Source organism: Apium graveolens, chromosome 4 (genome assembly GCF_009905375.1).
Source record: "Apium graveolens cultivar Ventura chromosome 4, ASM990537v1, whole genome shotgun sequence".
NCBI classification, from domain to species: domain Eukaryota; kingdom Viridiplantae; phylum Streptophyta; class Magnoliopsida; order Apiales; family Apiaceae; genus Apium; species Apium graveolens.
This window is the reverse complement of record NC_133650.1, coordinates 185204297-185227158: the sequence shown is the minus strand read 5'-3', so window position 1 is coordinate 185227158 and position 22862 is coordinate 185204297.

Below are 22862 nucleotides of genomic sequence, written 5' to 3'. Positions count from 1 at the left end.
TTGTTGATGTCGCGTTGACACCCTTGATTGTAGAAGTGACCATCATGGAGACTGTTTGATTATCATCTGTGAAGAACCCATAATTCGTTGAGAACATCCAAGTATAGCACAGGGTTTGCTGTTAGGGTTCCAACAAAGTAAGAATCAGCCACAAATTTCACAAAGCACTTGAGATTATCAGGTGCTTGGGTTGGGTCAACAAAGGCTAGATAGTTGGTTCCATCCTTGAGGATTGCTGCTTTTACAGTGTTGGTGTTTGATGCCATTTGATATTATTTTAAATTTGAATGGTAAAAAATTACAGTAATTAGGTTAATTGAGATCTAGAAAGCATATCATTTGTACTATAGAGGTGTGACTTATCCATAGGAGAATAATGAACGGTTGAAAAATTATGTAGAGAGGTCAAGTGGCTTATAGAGATATCATGTCTAGATGTCGTTTCTTTACTCTTATCGAGAACTAGATAGTGACATATCCATATATTTTACAAATACCCAGTTTATTCTTTTTGGACTAATTTATTCTAATTTATATTGAAAATTCAACATTAAATTAGAATTGATTTAAAAAAATATATATTTCAATAAATTAGAAAAATGATTTTATAGTAAAAACTATATATATGTCAAGAAAATCAGACTTTCTTATTGATCTAGATTAGTATTATTTTTAAATGATATATATGTTATAAAAAAAATCTTTCTAAAAACTAAGTTTATTATTCCAATTTTCTTAAATCGTGGTTAAATCATATTTTTAGATAAAATTTAGCCTAGAAACGGTAAAAATCAGTTTCATTGATAAAAAATTGAATCAATATTATTTTTATTGGTAATTTTTAAAACTATATTTAAAGTATTAATATTTTGATAAATTAGAATATTTTATGGTAAAAATTATGTATATGTTAAGAAAATAAGTTTTACTCGTATTGATATTGATTAGTATTATTTTTAAATGATAAATCCTTTAAAAAATTCTTCCAATAAAAAAATGTCAAAATTTGGTAAAAACCAAATACTAATTTTACTATTCAAATATTATAAAAAATTGATTTTATAATAAAAATTGGTTAATATTTGTAAAACTTAAAAATATGTAATAAGACAATTTTGTTGATTTGTATTATTATTACTCTTAAATCGGTTTAAAAAATATATTTTTTTCATAAAAAATTGTTAAAAATCAATAGTTTGTTTAATATATATATATGTATATATATATATATTCCTCAAATATTTTGTAACAAAAAAACCGACCGTCTACTTGATTTATGCAAAAAAAATTGTTTAGTCAAAAAAATTAAAATAATAATTTATTGCTCTTTAAATATTTTCGTTGTTTATTTTATTCATGTAATTTAAAGCGTTTTGACTGTCTACATAATTTTGTTTTTAAAAAAATAATTCTCTAAATTTAGTACAACCTATATAAAAAATAAACGTGGTCAAAAAATGATATGTAAAGATAATTCAAAATTTAAATATAAAAAAGGTAAATAAAAATCATAACAGAAACTAAAATTTGAAATTTTTTAAATCCTAAATTAAAGGATCTTAAGTTACACCTCATCTGTTTTTTTACTATATACAGCTCATATGTTGGAAACAAAAACATGTACCAGTGTACTATAATAATATAATCATATATACACACACTAGTACACTACAAAAATTAAAAAAAATATCGCCTCATTCTTCTTCCCATCCCTTCTTCCGGTCATCTTTTTCCTTAGCCCTCATTCTTCTTCCCATCCCTCCGTGGCAAGCCATCTTTCTCCTTCCAATGTTGGCACGATTCAAGCCAACTAGTGCTTATCGCCTGAATTTTGACTCTCCGGAATCTTATCACCGGTGGCCGTGTCCAGATTTCACCGGCAGGATCGGACCCGGATTCCGTGTCCATACTCGGGTCGTGACGTGTCGACATGGGTACGGCAGGGTAAACAGGCGAGTCCGAGCATCACAGTCTTATTCTACTCTAGGCGTAGGTGGGAGTCCTATACAATATTTTAGGCGCAATTGAGCTTAAGATCTAAGTTAAATGACTTGTTTCTTACCCCCCTAGGTGCAAGTAAAGGTCTATTAGCATGCAGATGCAAGTTGGACAAAGAATGCAAGTTTTAATTCATTTTACTTGGCTATTGGTTTTCCAGGTATATGTTTTTCTCTCTCTATACCTAACAGCCTATATAATCAAAAAGAAGAAGATTTGAAAGATATCTCTCCAACATTAAAAAGTGCGAAGCTCTTGCAAAATATTCTCAACACACAAAAACATTGATTTAACAAGGAGAGGTCATGGCCAATTGATTATTTACCATTAAAGCTTTACACATTAGATAGAAGTCATCATTTATAACCTCTTTGATTGTATTGATCATTATTTGATAAGAGCTATAGGTTTTTAGAGTGATAAGAAGAAACCATTGTTTTGATAGCTTATAGATTTGTATTGGCTCTTTCTTTTTGTAACTTTGAATCTATATTCAAAGGTGTAAACAATCCTTTGTGGTTTAATTTCTTTATATAAGAATTACTCCGTGAAATCTCTTGTGTTTGTTTATTTTATTTTCAAGTTTCAATTTCCGCTGCATTAATAGTTTTAAAATGAAGAACATACATTCACCTCCTATTGTATGTACCTATTGGACCTAACAATTGGTATTAGAGCCAGGTTAATCGATATAAGATCTATTAGATTGACAAGTTTTATGTTTAATTTGGTTATATAGAGACATGAGTACTTTTGTGGTGTAGATCTGATTTTGGGTTTGTTGGCTTTGACTTGATTGGATTTTGGTATTATTGACTAACTAGGTAGTTATATTTTGAGACAATATATTTTGAAAATTGTCTTAGATAATTTGAGTTCTCCGAAGGTTAGTAGTATTAATGTTCCTTAGTTTGACAAATCACGATATAATCTATAGAAGAAAAAAATCTTTTTGTATATTTGGGCTTCAAATCCAGAATATATGAATGTCTTAATGTTGGAAATTATCTATGTCAAGAATCAAGATCTGCCAAGGAGTCAGGATCTGACAGAGGTATCAGGATGTGTAGCCAATCAGGTTATGTCTGACAATCAGGATGTGTTAAGCCGTAAGGATGTGAAGACTGTCAGGATCTGAGTGGACAAGTCAAAACTGCAGGATAAATCAGGATCTGCTGATTTATAGGATCGTAGTTGTTGATTTAGATATTTATAGAAAGTAAATAAATTATATGGTTACATATCTTGTAATTGATAGAGATTGTTTGTAGATGTGTGATATATAAACACAGATTAGGTTATCACTTTGCGGTGCACACAACTCGAGTATTCTATAACCTAGCAGCTCCTAAGAATATTGTTCTTGAGAGAGTTTTGTAATAGTTTATTAAAGATCAATATAAACAGTTATTTGATTGAACCGTTTATTATTATTCTTACTTTACTTCTTTAATCAATCCATTTGTTTGATAATTGTATCCAACCCCCTTAAACAATTATCATTATTGGGCAACAAGTGGTATCAGAGCGGTCAAATTAACTGTTAATTTACAAAGATCAAATATGTATGGAAGGTTGTATGAAAGCATGAAAATTTCTATCCTAAAGAAAGCTGATTACTCTACATGGAAAGTAAAGATGTTGATGTTCCTTGAGGCTATTGATGATGCATATGTTGACACCATCAAAACATGACATCCCTATCTTATGATGTTTGTGCCTATGACACCAGACGTTCCTGAACACTATATCAGGAAAGAAAAATCTGAATGGTCAGAACTTGAGAAAGCTTCAATGCTAAAGGACGCAAAAGTCATAAATATTTTGCACAATAGTTTGGACAATGTGATGTCCAACAAGGTGATTACCTGCAAAACTGCAAAAGAGAAATGGGATGGAGACTCAATTCCAAGGTACAATGGCAATCAAGAAAAATAGAAGAGCGGTTCTTGTGTAAGAATATGAGCAATTTGATACCAATGTTTATGAGTCAATTACTGACATCTATGATAGATTCCTGACACCGTTAAATGATCTATCATTGGTTGGAAAAGAGTATGACAGGGAAGACTCAAACACCAAGTTTCTGAGAGCTCTTCTTGAAGAATGGGATACTCAAGCCTCTATAATCAGGCATCAGTATGACCTTGATTCACTGATAATGGATGAAGTCTATGGAATGCTGAAAACCCATGACTTGGAGATTCAATAGAAAAAAACATGAAGGGTCAGAAGATGAAGGTTGTGGCTCTAAATACCGAGACTCATAAAGGCAAGGAAAATATGAGTGAGAGGTCGAGAAGAAGGAACATAATGGAAGAGTCAAATACAGATAAATCATTAGATCCTGATAGAAATATTGATGAGGATTTTCAGATTGAGTTATATGATCCTCAAGTGGTTCAAATGGATGCTATGCTTTAGAATGATAAGGTTTGCAAAACCACAAAGGAAAGGTGGTTTTAACGTAATGTACTCTAGAGATGGAAAAGGCAAGTTCAGAAAGAATGAAGGACAGTACACCAAGGGAAGGAAGTTGATAAAGATAAGGTGACTTGTTACAACTATAGTGAAAGGGGAAATCTGGCTACTGAGTGCCCTAGTCAACTGAATAAGCTTTGGTCACAACAAACTCCGACAAGGACTGGATGGACTCATCAGAAACTGACAATGATGAAGAATGCTATGCACTCATGGCAACTCACGGAGAGGATGTGTCAGGAACTGATAATGTACCTTTAGTTATTTTCCCTATTGATACTAATAACATGTCTGAATTGAAACCTTTCTTATACTCTTTGCATATCCCTTTTAAAAGTAAGTCAATTGAATGTGACAGTCTAATTGCTGAGAATAAAAAAAACTTAGGAAACAAAATGATCACATAGAAGCTGAGTTAGTATGCATGAATGAAAATGAAAAGGCATGTAAAGGGGCCCAACATAATAAAACTCAGATGAACATCAAATATGCCATGTTAGAGGAAGTTCTTGAGAAAGAGAGAGAGGTATTTAAAACATGGATGACTTCAGGAAGAAAAGTTCATAATTTCATCAGTGATGAGAATTAGAAAGAATGTATAGGTTATAATAAATTTACTGATATGAATATCAATAAAGTTATTAATAACACTACTCCCGTTAAGTTTGTCAGAACTGATGAAAATAGAGTGAAGTCTGTTTATGAAGTAGGTTCCACCTCTAAGAACTCTGATAAATAGAAAGAAGAGCCTAAAGTAAAAGAAAAGAAAGATAAAAATATAGGTCTTCTCTCTAAGAATCAACTTGACAAGAAAATTTGTGAAGTGACTGCTAGGACTCACAAATCTAGTGCTAAAAGAGGTAGAATTGGAAAACATGGAATAAACAAGGCTAGCAATTATAAGTATATTCCTGATGCTCCTAGAAAAGCTTGTTTTAACTATGGTAATACTAATCATATTGCTATTGATCGTAGGAAGCCTAAAAGAAAGTCACTAAGATTCCTGATTCTGATATTAGTGGTAGATCAGTATTTTACAAACCACAGAACCCTTGTTTTCATTGTGGTAGCATTTGGTATTCTATTTACACATGTAAAGATTATCATAACTTATATCACAATAATTATGATCCTTTATTTAAGTTCAATAAAACTATTATTTTAAATAGAACTGCTAAATTGAATGTACATACATCTTATAGAGTTAAAACTGTCAGGACAAATCCTGATGGATCAAATCCTGATGGAGCAATTCCTGATAGGTCAATTACTGATAGGTCAATTCCTGACAGAAAGTCTTCTGCTGCAAAAATATATATGATGTCCAAAAGGACCCACAAGTGTGGGCTCTTAAAAATGCTAACTAATTTCCATATTTCTGATTTCAGGGAAACAAGAAGTATGTGCTTGTACTGGACAATGGTTATTCTGCACATATGACTGGAACTAAATCTCTGTTGTCAGAATATGATGACAAGTCTGACCCAGTGGTTTCCTATGGTGATGATAATGTAGGAAAAATACCGGGATATGGCAATATAATCATTGGAAATATCATCATCTCAAATATAGATCTTGTAGAAGGACTGAAGTACAATATGTTGAGCATCAGTCAAATTACTGATAGAGGTTTCTATGTTGTGTTCTATGATACTCACTATGAAGTAGTTCATAAGATCTCTAAGAAAGTTGTTCTCAAATCTTATAGACATAGAAACATCAATGAAGCCAATATAGAACACTCACTATAAAGTAGTTCATAAGATCTCTAAGAAAGTTGTTCTCAAAGCTTACAGACATGGAAACATCAATGAAACCAAATTTTATGCAAATGCTGATGGTCCCAAGACTTGTTTGGTAAGCAAGGAATCAGTAGATTAGAGTTGGAAAAGAAGACACTCATGAAGAGCTTGCATTCGCAAACAAAAAGCTTAAGTCAGGAAAAGAGGCAAATCCTGATAACCCATCAAATCCTGATAATAAGTCAAATCCTGATGATGATTCTGATCCTGATCTAGAGTTGTTTGGTGACAATGCACAAGTTGAGGGGGAGCACCGTCAACAAATTGAAAGTCTACTCAAAATTCAGGAGAAAATCAAATTGGTGAATAATGCACAGATAAAAGTTCTACTTAATCAGAAATTGATAGCACTAATACAGGGGGAGCTTCTATGGAAATGATGCATCCTATTCAGGGGGAGCATCAGGAACTGGACATGAGTTACCAAAGGCTGTCAAATGGACAAAAGATCATATACATGATCTTATCATTGGAGATCTTAATGTTAGAATTCAGTTACTAATGATTTCTCAATTCCTGACGGATTGATTAATACTGATGAGATTCCTAATTTTGCTACTGAATCCATCAATGCAAATGCTGAGGGGAAGAATTATGATTAAAATTTTCTTGAATTTTAAAAGTGGATTGCTAATATTATCTCAGCTCCTGATGGATAAGATTTGATTTTTTCTTAAAAGGATGGTAACATTAATTCTTTCATGATTTTAATTGATGCAAATTTGTTTTATTCTTTAGAGTAATCATGATAAATTTGTCATCAGTGTCCTTTTAATCTTCGGAATAGAAGTAAATAAAGAGACTTTATTTTTACTTGCATAGATATGTGTAATATTATGCATGTTGTCTTAAGTTACATGATTATCCATAATGCTTCTTCAATTTTTCAAGTCTTCTCTAGATATATAATCACGCATCTTATCTCACAGATAATTCACTCTTTGCAAACACAACCCTTAACTCTCCTTTCAAACCATAAACCTCTTTACAAACACAACTCAACTCTCTTTTTACTCATCCAAAACATGGATCAAATCCAACTCTACCGTCGTAATCACGGAGGCTACCTTTCAGTTCAAATTCCGATTGAAGGAGGGTCTATAATTTGACCCCTTTGGACTTCATGTCCAGATAGACGGTCAAGTCTATCACCCTACTGATGTTCCAAAGTTAGTTTTTGATTGTCTCTCTTTGGACGATCAGTTAGATCTCCAATCCTTTAAACTGGGTACTCAACTTGAAGAGGATCGACGAGCAGAGGAGGCGGAGCGACGCCGTCGCGTAGCCATGGAGTTGCAAGAGAATATCATCTCTCTTGCAGTCTCCAAGTCAAGAGTCTATCATCGCCGAGTGATGAAAAGACAAGAAGAAGAGAAGAAGAAGAAGATGTGAAGGAGTCCCTAGCTTTTAGGAGTTAGGGTTCTTTTGTTTATTTATTTTTCTTATTTTTTATGTAATCATCTAAATTTATTAATGAAAAATACTTCGTTATCTTATTTTGTGTGTGACTGTTCATGTTCCTTTCTATAATGCATGTGTGAACAATATATGCTTTGTTAATTCATGTGCAAAACTAATATCTACTCTAGTTACTTTTGAATATTGATGAACAGTTAAAGCACAAAGATTTTAAGAAGCAACCAGATGATACACTGACTCTTGATGAAAGGTTAGAACTAATTTACTCATATTATGATTTTGTCATTGAGATTGTAAATTTTAATCACTAATTGATGAAAGTTTTGAAAAAGATGAATTGTTGAAGATATTTCAAATCAATTCCAAATCTCTGACTAATTTAGCAAAAAGGAAAGACAGTTTTAGAAGGAGTACAAAATTGCTAAGGGAAATGTGGGTATTTTTTCTAACAAAATGCCTCACAAATACTCAAGTTCATACAATTTGGAACAGGGCACATCCAACTTTATTCCTGACCAAATTGTTTCTTCATTTACCAAATCTAAACACCAATCACCTCTGATTTTTCTAAAAAAGAATCAGTTGTCAAATTAAAATCAGTAGCTAAAACTGATGTGTCTGAGAGATAATCAGGTCCAAAGGTCGGTTCACCCTCACCTAAATCACTGGAGAAACAAGGCGGATGAAGGAAAAAAAGTTTACCCCCACCAACAAGTGTCAAAGAGGGAATAGCTGGAAAGAAATGAAGGAATATAGCCGGTGGCAGGTTAGTTGATGAGCCATTAGATTCTGATAGTGATGGACCAGCTGTTCTCAAATTACTTGTTAGACCAGTGGAGGTTACTGATGCTACTACAGAGGATGAAAGACCGAATCTGTAGTTTTAGTCCTAAGCCAAAGAAAAGAAGGCTAGTTAAAGAAGCTGACAGTGTTCAAGCTAAGCAAAGGAAAGTTGGTTTGAAAGTTCTATCACAAGTTGCTCTTGTTCAGGAAATTGACAAGTCTTCATTAGTTCCTGATCAACAACAGTCAAATCCTGATCAATCATAATCACTTTCTGCTGAAGTGATTACAGTTTCTGAAAAGCAGCAGTCTCCACAGAAGGGGTACAATCCACAAGAACCATCTTCTCAATGTGAAGATGTAACTATTTATGTCCCTGCTACACAAGAACCACCTGCTCCAAGTGTGGGTGCAAGCACTAAACCTCATCAGACTATTTCTGACATTGCTCAAATGAGTTATATTTTTGTGGATGCTGATATTCAGAAGACAGTACATGAAATGGAAGCTAATCAGAAGCACATTGCTAAAATGGATGTTGTTGTTAATGATCCCATATTTGAGGGAAGCGCACAAGAACCTCCAGCTCAAAGGATTGAAGAAGCTTTTGAACCTCATGTCCCAAAAGAACCAACAGTTCAAAGTATTGTTGCAGACTTAGCAGTAAATTTCTGACATAAGGTCAGTTCCTGATGCAACTGTTCCTGACTCTACAAATCCTGATGTACTAGTCATTGCTAAGGATAACACTGGAGCCATCTTGGTAACTCCACTCAAAGCAATACCAATGGCTTCTAACACTCAAGGTACAATTCTTTCTACATCTACTTTATCTTCTAGCATGATTATAAATAGACCTAGTACTGGGGATACCTCTATTTAGATGATTATAGACCACTCTTCTTTGCCACCTCTTATTTCTTATTTCCCTAGTGAGTTGAGCCTTTTTAGTGAGATTGTGAGGAAAGATCAAGAGAAAAACAGAATTATTGAGAGGCACTCTCCTGTACTGGCAAAAGGAGAGGTAGATAAGAGTGACAAAAGTGAGCCAATTATTATTATTGAAAGTAATATATGTGTGAGAAGTGATGAGATCACTTCAAAAAAGAGAGATTTAGATTTTGGTTCTTTTTTTTCAGGTTCATCACAGGTAACTAAGTCTTTTATGTCAAATCATGATTTAAAGCTCAAAGGAAAAGTTCCTGACCCTATTTCTGATGTTCTTGAGAAATTTTTTGATGATGATGATGAGTTTGGATATTCTGATGATGATGTTAATCTTGATGATGCTCACTTAAATCTGGCATAGAAGCATCTAAGTTGTCTACTTTTGGATCATCATCTGGTCATGCTCTTATTCTTGATGCTCATAGAACTCATGAATGGAATCATTCATGGCGATTACCAAGTGAGAATATTTCCTTGGAAGCTGCACAAACAATAGCTGATCATGATGTTACTTTGGTCTCACATCCTCATATAAAGGATTCTATCAAGACCACTACAGTACTAGTCAAAGGGATGCATTCTTCTGTCTTTGTACTCAAGTAAGATAAAATTGATCTTAGAGAAGAGCTTGCTGACCTTTATGTGACTATTAAAGGTAATAAGCACAATAGGCTGGTGAAAATGATGTTTAGCATGGAAGCAAAACATGATCAAATGATAGAAAAACTGACAGCTCTTGAAGCTAGTAAGAATGTAAAAATTCTAAGTTAGATTATATTCTCTCTCTTCTACGAACTCTAGATGACAAAAAGGGGGAGATAGTAGTACCAAAGATAAAATGTCAACCTGAATCTGTTTGGGATCATGCCAATCCTGATGATAATGGTGATAAACAACAGAAGATGTTACAACTAGTATATTTCTAGTTGAATTATGTGTATACATGTATATATATATCAAGAGCGAGTCGATTATGAGCTTTTTGAGTCTTAAGGGTCATATTCTGTGAGTTGTGAATTAATATATTTATTTGGAAATTTTTTGAGAAAAGAAATGCCTTTATTTGAGTAATTTGTGATATATTATTAAAGATATTAGTTTATGGAAGTTCTTTATATAAAAAACTTGTTTCCTTAAAATTTATGAAAGTGATCTCAAAAAGTTTCTAAAATCCTAAACTATTTTATCGTATGATTTTTGTAATTTATATATTTATATTTTTATTTATAAAATCCTTTCTCTAAAATGATATTTGATTAATTAGATTAATAATTTGCCATTTACCATGATACCCTTGCATGCAAAAATCTACTCAATTGAAGGGAGGGGTATTGTTGTCAAATCTAACCCCACTAACTTCACTTTAACTAGTCAATTTCCTAAGTTTCCCTTGCATGCAAACCTTGTTAATTTTGGAAGAGGGATAAAAAGGTAAATATATATTTCACTATCATCAAACCACCACCATATCATCACCTTGTGTCATTTTCACCACCTACACACTCCAACTCACTCACCTCCCTCCTCTCTTCTTCTTTCTCGGCCGAAGCCAAGCCCCCCCTTGTTCATTTTCTTTCATCTTTTCTTCAAAAGTTCTTGCAAGAAATCATTCTCTAAGCCTTGATCACTTGTTTAGTAAGTTAAATATTAAGTTTACTACTTGGTTTAAGCTTGCATGGTGAGTTTTGATCGAAGCCTAGTGTTGAAAACCTTGATTCTTATGAGTTTAAGGTTCAAAACAAAGGTAAAGCTCAAGAGTGGAAATTGTGGCGCCCTCCAAACCCGGGTCAGAAGTTTGGGGTCCACACACACACCTTAATTATAACCTGCTTATAACAATAATAAAGATAATAATAATTATATGCAGTGACCCTACTTATCCACCACCACGGACCACGACAGGTTAAAGTATGCACACAAGCCAACACACTAATATATTACAAACCGTTCAAATCCCAACTATTTCAACTCACACTGAGTATCAAACATTATTACAAACTTTTACAAACATAAATTATCCCAAAAGAAGTCTACTAGTTCAGCTTTCTCAACCTGAACCCCTAGCTCTCGCGCTGGACTGGGGATCCTCTTTACCAACTGGTTCCTTTTTAACTGGAAAGAATATAAACAACATCGCACAAATGAGCTAACTAGCTCAGCAAGTCACAATAACAAAACTGAGAATAATGATCATCAGGTGAATATATTTATGATATCAAGTGAACAATGGATTATGATTTAGAATTGGATAATATACTTTTAATTTAAAAACCAAGGTTAGGCTGCTGATCAGTCACGCACTAACCCCGAGCAAGGCACACAGCATTGCTCTAACTACTGGATCCAAGGCACACATTCGCCTAACTTGACCATTATATGGTCTGACCACGAATCTGGTCCACAATTTTATAAAAAAAACAATCCAATTCTAACATAATAACAGAATATGCAATAATAAACAATAACCAGAATCATTAACAACAATGACTGTTTAACAATGAAAGGGTTTCAATCTTTGTAAGGATCAATAAAGTAGTTTACAAGCTTGAATGCTGGGAACTGAAAGAATTGGATAACAAAAGAATCAATATTTCAGGGTTTCAAAGATTTGAGCTCTCAAAGCATAGGATACAATGGTTGAATGTATAAGTAATTCAGTTCAGTGTTTGGGATTTTGTTTGCATGTATTTATGGAATAGTATCGTATACTTGAGGTTCAAGTTTGGGTTTATAATAATCAATGGCTTAGAAAGAATATGGTTCATAGCTCAAGAACAATAACTGAAATCAGGGTTTAGGTTTCTGTGCTTCAAAGCACTTGCAATGTCAACAAGACTATCAAGAATTTCAATATCTCGAGAAAGTTCAGAACACTTGCCTGGAATTAGCTTACTACTCTGTACTCGCTTCCAATCACAATCGTCTTACTCCTCAACTATCTGTTTCCCTTTTCTACGCCTTGCCTCTTCTGCTCACATATCATAAGCATCTATCAATCATCAACTCACAAGATTCTATTCAACGCACTCTTTTATCTACCCTTCGTTTTACCCAAATCCGATTAACGGATTGAAATCTACGCAATAACGAAGTATACACCGCATATATAGACCGATAGTCAAACCACATGTCACATATAACACATAATACATCACGTAATCAATGACATATCATTTATAAAGAAGTCTTAGGTCATAAATGTGCTTTCGGGTATTTAAAATAATTTTTAAAACATTTTTCGGAATTAAAACGGGTCGTTGGATCAAATTTCAAGTTAATAAACAGGGTTCGGCTGGCCAATTCTGGCTCCGAAACAATTTTAGAATAATTATCGAGCCTTGAAAATAATTTAGAATAATATTTTAAAGCTCTAAACTATTTTTCAGAATTTTTAAATCATTTTTAATAATTAAATCTAATTAAATAATTAATTAAAAATCAATTAATAATTAATTAAATCAATTAATCAATTAATTTTCGAATTAATTGACTAATTAATCAATTAAAAATTAACTGAAATTAATTAAATAATTAATTCAGATTTATTTGTGAATTAAAAATAATTTTCGGAATTAAAATAATAATTTTTAGAATTTTCAGAAATTAAAAACGAATTTTTATAATAAAAATAAATGGGAAATATGATTTTTAAACATTTTTAAAACAGGAATCCTATTTTTGCAAAGTCTGAAAACTACAGGGACCAAACTGCATCGTCCCCAAAACTTCAGGGACCAAACTGCAATTTTTACAGTCCAGTCGCCGGAAAACACAGGGGTGGCCGGAGAACACGATTCCGACCTCCTCACCTTGCCACAAGCTCCAGATCACTTCTACACAACACCAGGAACACAACCATGCAATCAAAACAACCTAACAATCCCTGATTTGGCCGGAATTTGGCCGTGAAATTTTCCAGTTTCCGGCGAACATCGGAAAACTTCAAAACACAACTCCCTTCTCTACAGACTTCATTGGTTCATGAAACTTATACGACTGGATTGCTAATTCCACAGAGAACACAATCCACTATATCACAACATCAATCTATCACAGAATAAGAAACCCCCAAATTTCAATTAAGAACATTCATACTGGTTATAAATCCTAATTTTAAAATTCGAAAATCAAACTCAAATTTGAACATGTTATTGAACTCCAAATCAGACGTATGACATATGAAAATCATCAGGAAAACAAGCTCTACAACATGCAATCATCAAATCATACAAACAATCATCCGAACAAAAATTTATATTTTTAATAAAATAAATTCGAAAATAATTAAATTTTTAGAAATTCAACCTTTGATTCTGCAGGTGTATGGGTTACAGATTCTGATAGAGCTTCTCAAGACCTTCAAATCCAGTACTCGAGCTTTTCAAACAAAGATCACTAACACCTTCAAAAGTTGGTTTGATTCTCAGAAAGGTTTATGAATATATGATTTTTCTCTGTAAAATTATATATTTATCTGTCTGCAAATGATTTTGATATGAAATAAAATACGGTAAAAGGCTATTTATAATTACGGAAAATTAGTATCCCGTTGGATCATTCCGGATATAAAATGGTACGTTTATTTATAAAAACTGATCCAAACGGTATCGGTTTTCGGGATAGTTATCCCAATCAGTACAATTTGTACTGCGGTCTTGGTCTCAGCACCCAGTTACACGTACTACGAAGTGATAATTGGGATAGTTTAATAAAAAGCTCCCGTTTATCGAAAATACGGGTTTTATTAATTTACCGAAACGAATATTGTATCGAAAATGTTGTGCCGGGACCCGCGCAGGACAAACCGTACGCCGGATCGAAAAAGTCGAAACATGGAAAATGCTCGGAATATTACAATTAGGTTAGGAAGGAGTTCTCGGTAGAGTTTCGGGTTCCAAAAACGTAACAACGGTTGACGTCGGTTGGTTCCCGTTTTTATAAAATAGATTTTAATTACCCGGAAAAAGATTTTAAAAATTTCATATGATTCTTATAAATCTATAAATCAACACAAAAATAATTAGGAAGATATAACAATTATCTATATTTTATTTGGGGCATATAAAAATAAAATACTCAATTAATATTATTTTTGAATATTCAAGTACATATATCACTTAACAATTAACTCACATAATAGATACTGAACACACATATTAATTATTTAATAGTAAAAATAATTACACGTTATATCCCGGATATTACATCCTTCCCCCCTTAAAAGGATTCTGTCCTCAGAGTCTCCTAAGAAAACAAATGAGGGTACTTTTCTCTCATATCACTTTCTAACTCCCAGGTTGACTCTTCAACCTTTGGGTTTCTCCACAATACTCTTACTAACTTTATCACTTTATTTCTCAATATTTTCTCTCTTTCCTCTAAAATCTCTATTGGATTCTCTACATATGATAAGTCTGCCTGAAGCTCTATTGGCTCATATTCTATTACATGCCTGGAGTCTGGATTATATTTCTTGAGCATCGATACATGAAAAACATTGTGAATGTGCTCCATGTGCGGAGGTAACGCCAATTTGTAAGCGACTTTGCCAACGCTCTTTAGGATCTCAAAAGGTCCGACATATCTTGGGCTTAGCTTCCCTTTCTTCCCAAACCTCGTTAGTCCTTTCCACGGTGATACTTTCAATAATACCAAGCTCCCTTCTTCAAATTCCATGTCTTTCCTTGACTGGTCTGCATATTTCCTCTGACGATTTTGTGCGGCTATTAATCTTTTCTGGATAAGTTCAACAACTTCCTTTGTCTGCTGCACCAATTCAGGTCCGAGTATTTTGCGTTCTCCTACTTCGTCCCAATATAATGGAGATCTACATTTGCGTCCATAAAGGGCTTCATAAGGTGGCATCCCAATGCTGGCGTGATAACTGTTGTTATAAGCAAATTCTACCAGGGGTAAATGCTCGTCCCAACTTCCTTTGAAATCAATAGCACAAACACGTAGCATGTCCTCGATTGTCTGGATTGTTCTTTCACTTTGGCCGTCCGTCTGCGGGTGATAGGCCGTACTCATCTTCAATTTTGTTCCCAAACATTCTTGAAAACTCTTCCAAAATCTTGAATTAAACCTTGGATCTCGATCAGATACGATAGACACTGGAACTCCATGACGAACTACAATTTCTTTTAGGTACATATGGACTAGCTTGTCGAGCGAAAATCTTTCATTTATAGGCAGAAAATGAGCTGACTTGGTAAGTCTATCCACTATAACCCAAATGGCATCATGATTAGCCCTTGTCCTTGGTAATCCAACTATGAAATCCATGGTAATATGTTCCCACTTCCATTCTGGAATCTCCAATGGCTGTAGCAATCCGCTTGGTCTCTGATGCTCCGCTTTAACTCTCTGACAGGTATAACATTTGCTAACCCATTCCGCAATTTCCCTCTTCATATTTGGCCACCAATAATTCTTCTTCAGATCTCTGTACATTTTGGTATTCCCTGGATGGATGGAATATCTTGAACTATGTGCCTCTTGTAAAATTTCATTCTTTAACTCCGTCACTGGTGGAATCCAAACTCTTGAAGAAAACCTAAGAATACCTTGATCATCTTGTTGCGTGCATAATTCCTCACCTACCAAACTATTTATATCTTGATCCATTACCTCTTTCTGGCATTTCTTTATTTTCTCCAATAACTCCGGGTGGAAAATCATACTGTATACTTTTGCTTCTTCAGGCTTGCAAATTTTAACCTCCAATTCTAATTTCTGAAATTCTTTATATATTTCTTCAGGTATAGATAACACATTTAACCTTTCCTTCCGACTTAACGCATCTGCTACAACGTTCGCCTTACCGGGATGATAATTAATCGAGCAATCATAATCCTTGATCAACTCTAACCATCTCCTTTGCCTCATATTAAGTTCCTTCTGGGTAAATATATATTTCAAACTTTTGTGATCCGTGAAAATCTCACACTTTTCTCCATATAAATAATGTCTCCAAATTTTCAAAGCAAAAACTATAGCTGCTAGCTCCAAGTCATGAGTAGGGTATTTCTGTTCGTGTGGTTTTAATTGTCTTGACGCATAAGCAATCACCTTGTCATGCTGCATAAGAACACATCCTAGTCCCTTATGAGAAGCATCGCTATAAATTACGAAATTCCCTTGATCGTCCGGAAGTGATAAAACAGGTGCCGTGATTAATCTCTGCTTCAATTCTTGAAAACTTCCTTCGCACTTGTCGTTCCATATAAACTTTTCATTCTTTCGTGTAAGCTTTGTTAATGATGTGGCAATCCTTGAGAAATTCTGAACAAATCGACGATAATATCCTGCTAATCCTAGGAAACTTCTTACCTCAGTGGGTGTTCTCGGTCTCTCCCAATTCGTAATTGCTTCGATCTTTGCCGGGTCCACTTTGATCCCTTCATTACTGACTATGTGTCCTAAGAACTGAACTTCCTGTAACCAAAACTCACACTTCGACAGTTTAGCATATAACTTCTTCTTCCTTAAAATCTCCAAAGCCGTTCTCACATGTTCCGCATGATCTTCTTTCGTCTTGGAATAGATTAAAATATCGTCTATAAACACAATAACAAACTTATCCAAATACTCTTTGAAAATTCTATTCATCAGATCCATAAACGCTGCTGGGGCGTTGGTCAATCCAAAAGACATCACTAGAAATTCATAATGTCCATACCTTGTTCTGAAAGCTGTCTTTGGTATATCTTGTGGCTTGATCTTTAGTTGATGATATCCCGATCTTAAATCAATTTTGGAGAAATACTTGGCTCCCTTCAATTGGTCAAACAAATCATCGATTCTGGGTAACGGATACTTGTTCTTGATTGTCAGCTTATTGAGCTCCCTATAGTCAATGCACAGTCTCATGCTTCCATCTTTCTTCTTGACAAATAATACCGGGGCTCCCCACGGGGATACGCTAGGTCTAATTACTCCTTTCTCTAACAATTCTTGCAATTGCCTTGCTAGCTCCTTCATCTCAACAGGCGCCATTCTGTATGGGGCTTTGGACACCGGTTCTGTTCCAGGTTCTAAGTCGATCGCAAATTCAATTTCTCTATCTGGAGGAAGTCCTGGTAATTCGTCGGGAAATACGTCTGGAAATTCATTCACTACTGGAATATCTTCAAGTTTTGCTGGCTCCTGACTCCTGTCGATTACATATGCTACGAAATGCTCACATCCTTGCCGTAATAATTTCTTGGCTTGAATCATTGTTAAGAACTTCTTTACTTGTTTCTGACCTTTGAACGTTACTATTCTTTCGTCTGGCGTTTTCACCATTACTTTCTTATTCCGACAATCTATCTGAGCATCATGCTTAGATAACCAATCCATCCCTAATATTACATCAAATTCTCCTAACTTAAATGGTATCAAATCTACACAAAACTTACTAGCAGAAATCTCAACCTCACAATTTCCACAAACTTGGTTCACAGTTACACGTTCTTGATTTGCTAATTCCACAGTCATTATTTCATTTAAGCATTCCACTGGACAATTTAATTTACTAACAAAGTCTTGTGAAACAAATGATCGAGTTGCTCCCGAATCTATTAACACTTTGGCACATAAAGAATTCACATTAAGCGTACCTGCCACGACATCCGTATCCTGGATCGCATCTTTCACCGACATGTCAAAAACTCTAGCCCTTGGAGTCTCATTCACTGTTGGGGTAGATCCCATAATCCTCAATGCATTACTGGCTGGGGCTGGTGTCTTGCAATCCCTGGCCATATGTCCTGGCTTCCCACATTTAAAGCATGTAAATCCAATGACTGGAACCTTTACTGCTGGATTCCGGATAGGCTGATCCTTATTTGCTGGCTGATTTCGGCACTCCCTTGAATAGTGCCCTTTCTGGTTGCATTTAAAACATACCACATTCAACTTGTTACAAACTCCTCCATGCTTCTTTCCACAAACTTGACAATCTGGAAAAGTTAATCTCAACTGATTCGGCTGATTTACATTAGCTGGACGATTGCCTTGTCCTCCGTCTCCTGCATTTTGTCTTCTGAAATTAAAATTTCTCCCTGGCTGAAACTTGCCCTTCTTAAAATTTGGAAACTTCCCTGTTTGTGACTGACCCTCACTTCCCTCAACTTTCCTTTTCTTGCTTTCCTTATCTTTCTGGAACATCTCACTCTCTGTCTCTGCGATCATAGCCTTCTGTACTACTCCTGCATAAGTCTCTAATTCAAAAATAGCTACCTTTCCCCTGATCCATGGTTTCAAGCCTTGCTGGAATCTCTTAGCTTTCTTTCTATCAGTATCAACATACGACGGCACATACCTTGACAATTCCTCAAATTTCCCCTCATAATCTGTTACCGACATATTCCCTTATTTTAACTCTAAAAACTTCAGCTCCATTTGATCCTGAACAAACTGAGGAAAATACTTTTCTAGAAATAATTCCTTGAACCTTTCCCAAGTAATAACATCCGTACCTTCCAATGCCTTCACCATCTCCCACCAATAGGTGGCTTCATTCTTCAGATAGTAACTTGCAAACTCAACCTTCTGTTCCTCCTTCACTTTCACTAAGGCAAATGCCTTCTCTATTTCCTTTAACCAAACATTTGCTTCAATTGGCTCTAAGGAACCCTTGAATTCTGGTGGGTTTATTGCCTGAAAAGTTTTGAAGGTTACCTGGGGATTGGTCTGTCTTTGTTGTTGTTGTGCTAGGTGAACTGTTTGTTGAGCCAAGATTTGAAGAATCTGGGCTACTGCTGGGTCCATAGGTCCTGGGTTCACATTCGGGTTTGTATCATCTTGATTGTTGTTGTTGGTTTCTTCATTTCGGGTGTTGGTGCGGGTATTTCTTTTAGGAGGCATTTTCTGTAAAGAATCAATCAATTTATTTAGCTTTTGAATCAAATATTTGCATAAAAGAAAAGTTTTGTAAAACAGGAATATCTCTTTTTGAAAACAGTTGTAACTAAGTAAATTGCATGCTTCTTTACAGAATATAAACAGTTATGGAAAACGGGGTACATGGTATCACAGGGTATGACTGGTGCAATAAAATAAATGACAGTGCTGGAAAGGAAAAAGGTACTAATATATATAGATCAAAAGTTTTAGGGTAGTACAAGCGTAAAGACGCTTCGAAAGTAAAAGCAAAAAGGGTACAACAACCTACTCACTAGTCAGCATAGCTAGTCTATAAATACAACTTAAAAGTCTACTGATACACACTACACACTACTGTACATACTACATAACCATAACAACACTTCTCAGCATCTCCATCTCTGAATCTCTGACTCATGGCAAATCTGGACCTCCTATCTCCTCAAACTCCTCTAGAACCCACTTAGCCCACTCGACTAGGAAATCAGGGGTGATGTCCGCATGTATAGCCTCAGCAATCCTCACAGCAGCTGTTCTACGAAACGCCTGGAGCCTCTCTCTAAGTCGCCTCTCACCACTCCCCATCTCTCTGGTACGCATGATATGCAATAATTCCTGGATCTGACCCTGTAGAAATCGCTGCTCCATAAGGCAAGCCTCAAACTGATGATATGGGACAGGATAGGAAGAGAACTGGAAAGGTACTCCCGTGACTGAATGACTAGTAAAGCCTGAATCCGCAGGTGGGGGTCCTCTGATAGGTGGCCTCACACCTGGAGGTGGAATAGCCTGCAGTGGTACGGGCTGCAACACCGGTGGAGGTAGAATAGCCAATGTTGGTGGAACAACAGGACGTGGATTCGAAAACGGCACTCCAACTGAAGGCTCTGAATCATCAGCTGATACAGGAATAAAAGAGTCGGCCATCTCTGCTATCTGAAATCATATCGTAATATAAGAATCTCATTTCATAACGCAAACTATACTAATACCTGATATACCGAAGCACTCAACCTCTCAACGTTCTCTCATCCTATGCCTTACTTCTAATCTTAACCCTCTACCCATTCCCGTTAACCTAGGCTTGTGTCAGTGACTTATAACCTGTAGCTCTGATACCAACCTGTGGCGCCCTCCAAACCCGGGTCAGAAGTTTGGGGTCCACACACACACCTTAATTATAACCTGCTTATAACAATAATAAAGATAATAATAATTATATGCAGTGACCCTACTTATCCACCACCACGGACCGCGACAGGTTAAAGTATGCACACAAGCCAACACACTAATATATTACAAACCGTTCAAATCCCAACTATTTCAACTCACACTGAGTATCAAACATTATTACAAACTTTTACAAACATAAATTATCCCAAAAGAAGTCTACTAGTTCAGCTTTCTCAACCTGAACCCCTAGCTCTCGCGCTGGACTGGGGATCCTCTTTACCAACTGGTTCCTTTTTAACTGGAAAGAATATAAACAACATCGCACAAATGAGCTAACTAGCTCAGCAAGTCACAATAACAAAACTGAGAATAATGATCATCAGGTGAATATATTTATGATATCAAGTGAACAATGGATTATGATTTAGAATTGGATAATATACTTTTAATTTAAAAACCAAGGTTAGGCTGCTGATCAGTCACGCACTAACCCCGAGCAAGGCACACAGCATTGCTCTAACTACTGGATCCAAGGGACACATTCGCCTAACTTGACCATTATATGGTCTGACCACGAATCTGGTCCACAATTTTATAAAAAAAACAATCCAATTCTAACATAATAACAGAATATGCAATAATAAACAATAACCAGAATCATTAACAACAATGACTGTTTAACAATGAAAGGGTTTCAATCTTTGTAAGGATCAATAAAGTAGTTTACAAGCTTGAATGCTGGGAACTGAAAGAATTGGATAACAAAAGAATCAATATTTCAGGGTTTCAAAGATTTGAGCTCTCAAAGCATAGGATACAATGGTTGAATGTATAAGTAATTCAGTTCAGTGTTTGGGATTTTGTTTGCATGTATTTATGGAATAGTATCGTATACTTGAGGTTCAAGTTTGGGTTTATAATAATCAATGGCTTAGAAAGAATATGGTTCATAGCTCAAGAACAATAACTGAAATCAGGGTTTAGGTTTCTGTGCTTCAAAGCACTTGCAATGTCAACAAGACTATCAAGAATTTCAATATCTCGAGAAAGTTCAGAACACTTGCCTGGAATTAGCTTACTACTCTGTACTCGCTTCCAATCACAATCGTCTTACTCCTCAACTATCTGTTTCCCTTTTCTACGCCTTGCCTCTTCTGCTCACATATCATAAGCATCTATCAATCATCAACTCACAAGATTCTATTCAACGCACTCTTTTATCTACCCTTCGTTTTACCCAAATCCGATTAACGGATTGAAATCTACGCAATAACGAAGTATACACCGCATATATAGACCGATAGTCAAACCACATGTCACATATAACACATAATACATCACGTAATCAATGACATATCATTTATAAAGAAGTCTTAGGTCATAAATGTGCTTTCGGGTATTTAAAATAATTTTTAAAACATTTTTCGGAATTAAAACGGGTCTTTGGATCAAATTTCAAGTTAATAAACAGGGTTCGGCTGGCCAATTCTGGCTCCGAAACAATTTTAGAATAATTATCGAGCCTTGAAAATAATTTAGAATAATATTTTAAAGCTCTAAACTATTTTTCAGAATTTTTAAATCATTTTTAATAATTAAATCTAATTAAATAATTAATTAAAAATCAATTAATAATTAATTAAATCAATTAATCAATTAATTTTCGAATTAATTGACTAATTAATCAATTAAAAATTAACTGAAATTAATTAAATAATTAATTCAGATTTATTTGTGAATTAAAAATAATTTTCGGAATTAAAATAATAATTTTTAGAATTTTCAGAAATTAAAAACGAATTTTTATAATAAAAATAAATGGGAAATATGATTTTTAAACATTTTTAAAACAGGAATCCTATTTTTGCAAAGTCTGAAAACTACAGGGACCAAACTGCATCGTCCCCAAAACTTCAGGGACCAAACTGCAATTTTTACAGTCCAGTCGCCGGAAAACACAGGGGTGGCCGGAGAACACGATTCCGACCTCCTCACCTTGCCACAAGCTCCAGATCACTTCTACACAACACCAGGAACACAACCATGCAATCAAAACAACCTAACAATCCCTGATTTGGCCGGAATTTGGCCGTGAAATTTTCCAGTTTCCGGCGAACATCGGAAAACTTCAAAACACAACTCCCTTCTCTACAGACTTCGTTGGTTCATGAAACTTATACGACTGGATTGCTAATTCCACAGAGAACACAATCCACTATATCACAACATCAATCTATCACAGAATAAGAAACCCCCAAATTTCAATTAAGAACATTCATACTGGTTATAAATCCTAATTTTAAAATTCGAAAATCAAACTCAAATTTGAACATGTTATTGAACTCCAAATCAGACGTATGACATATGAAAATCATCAGGAAAACAAGC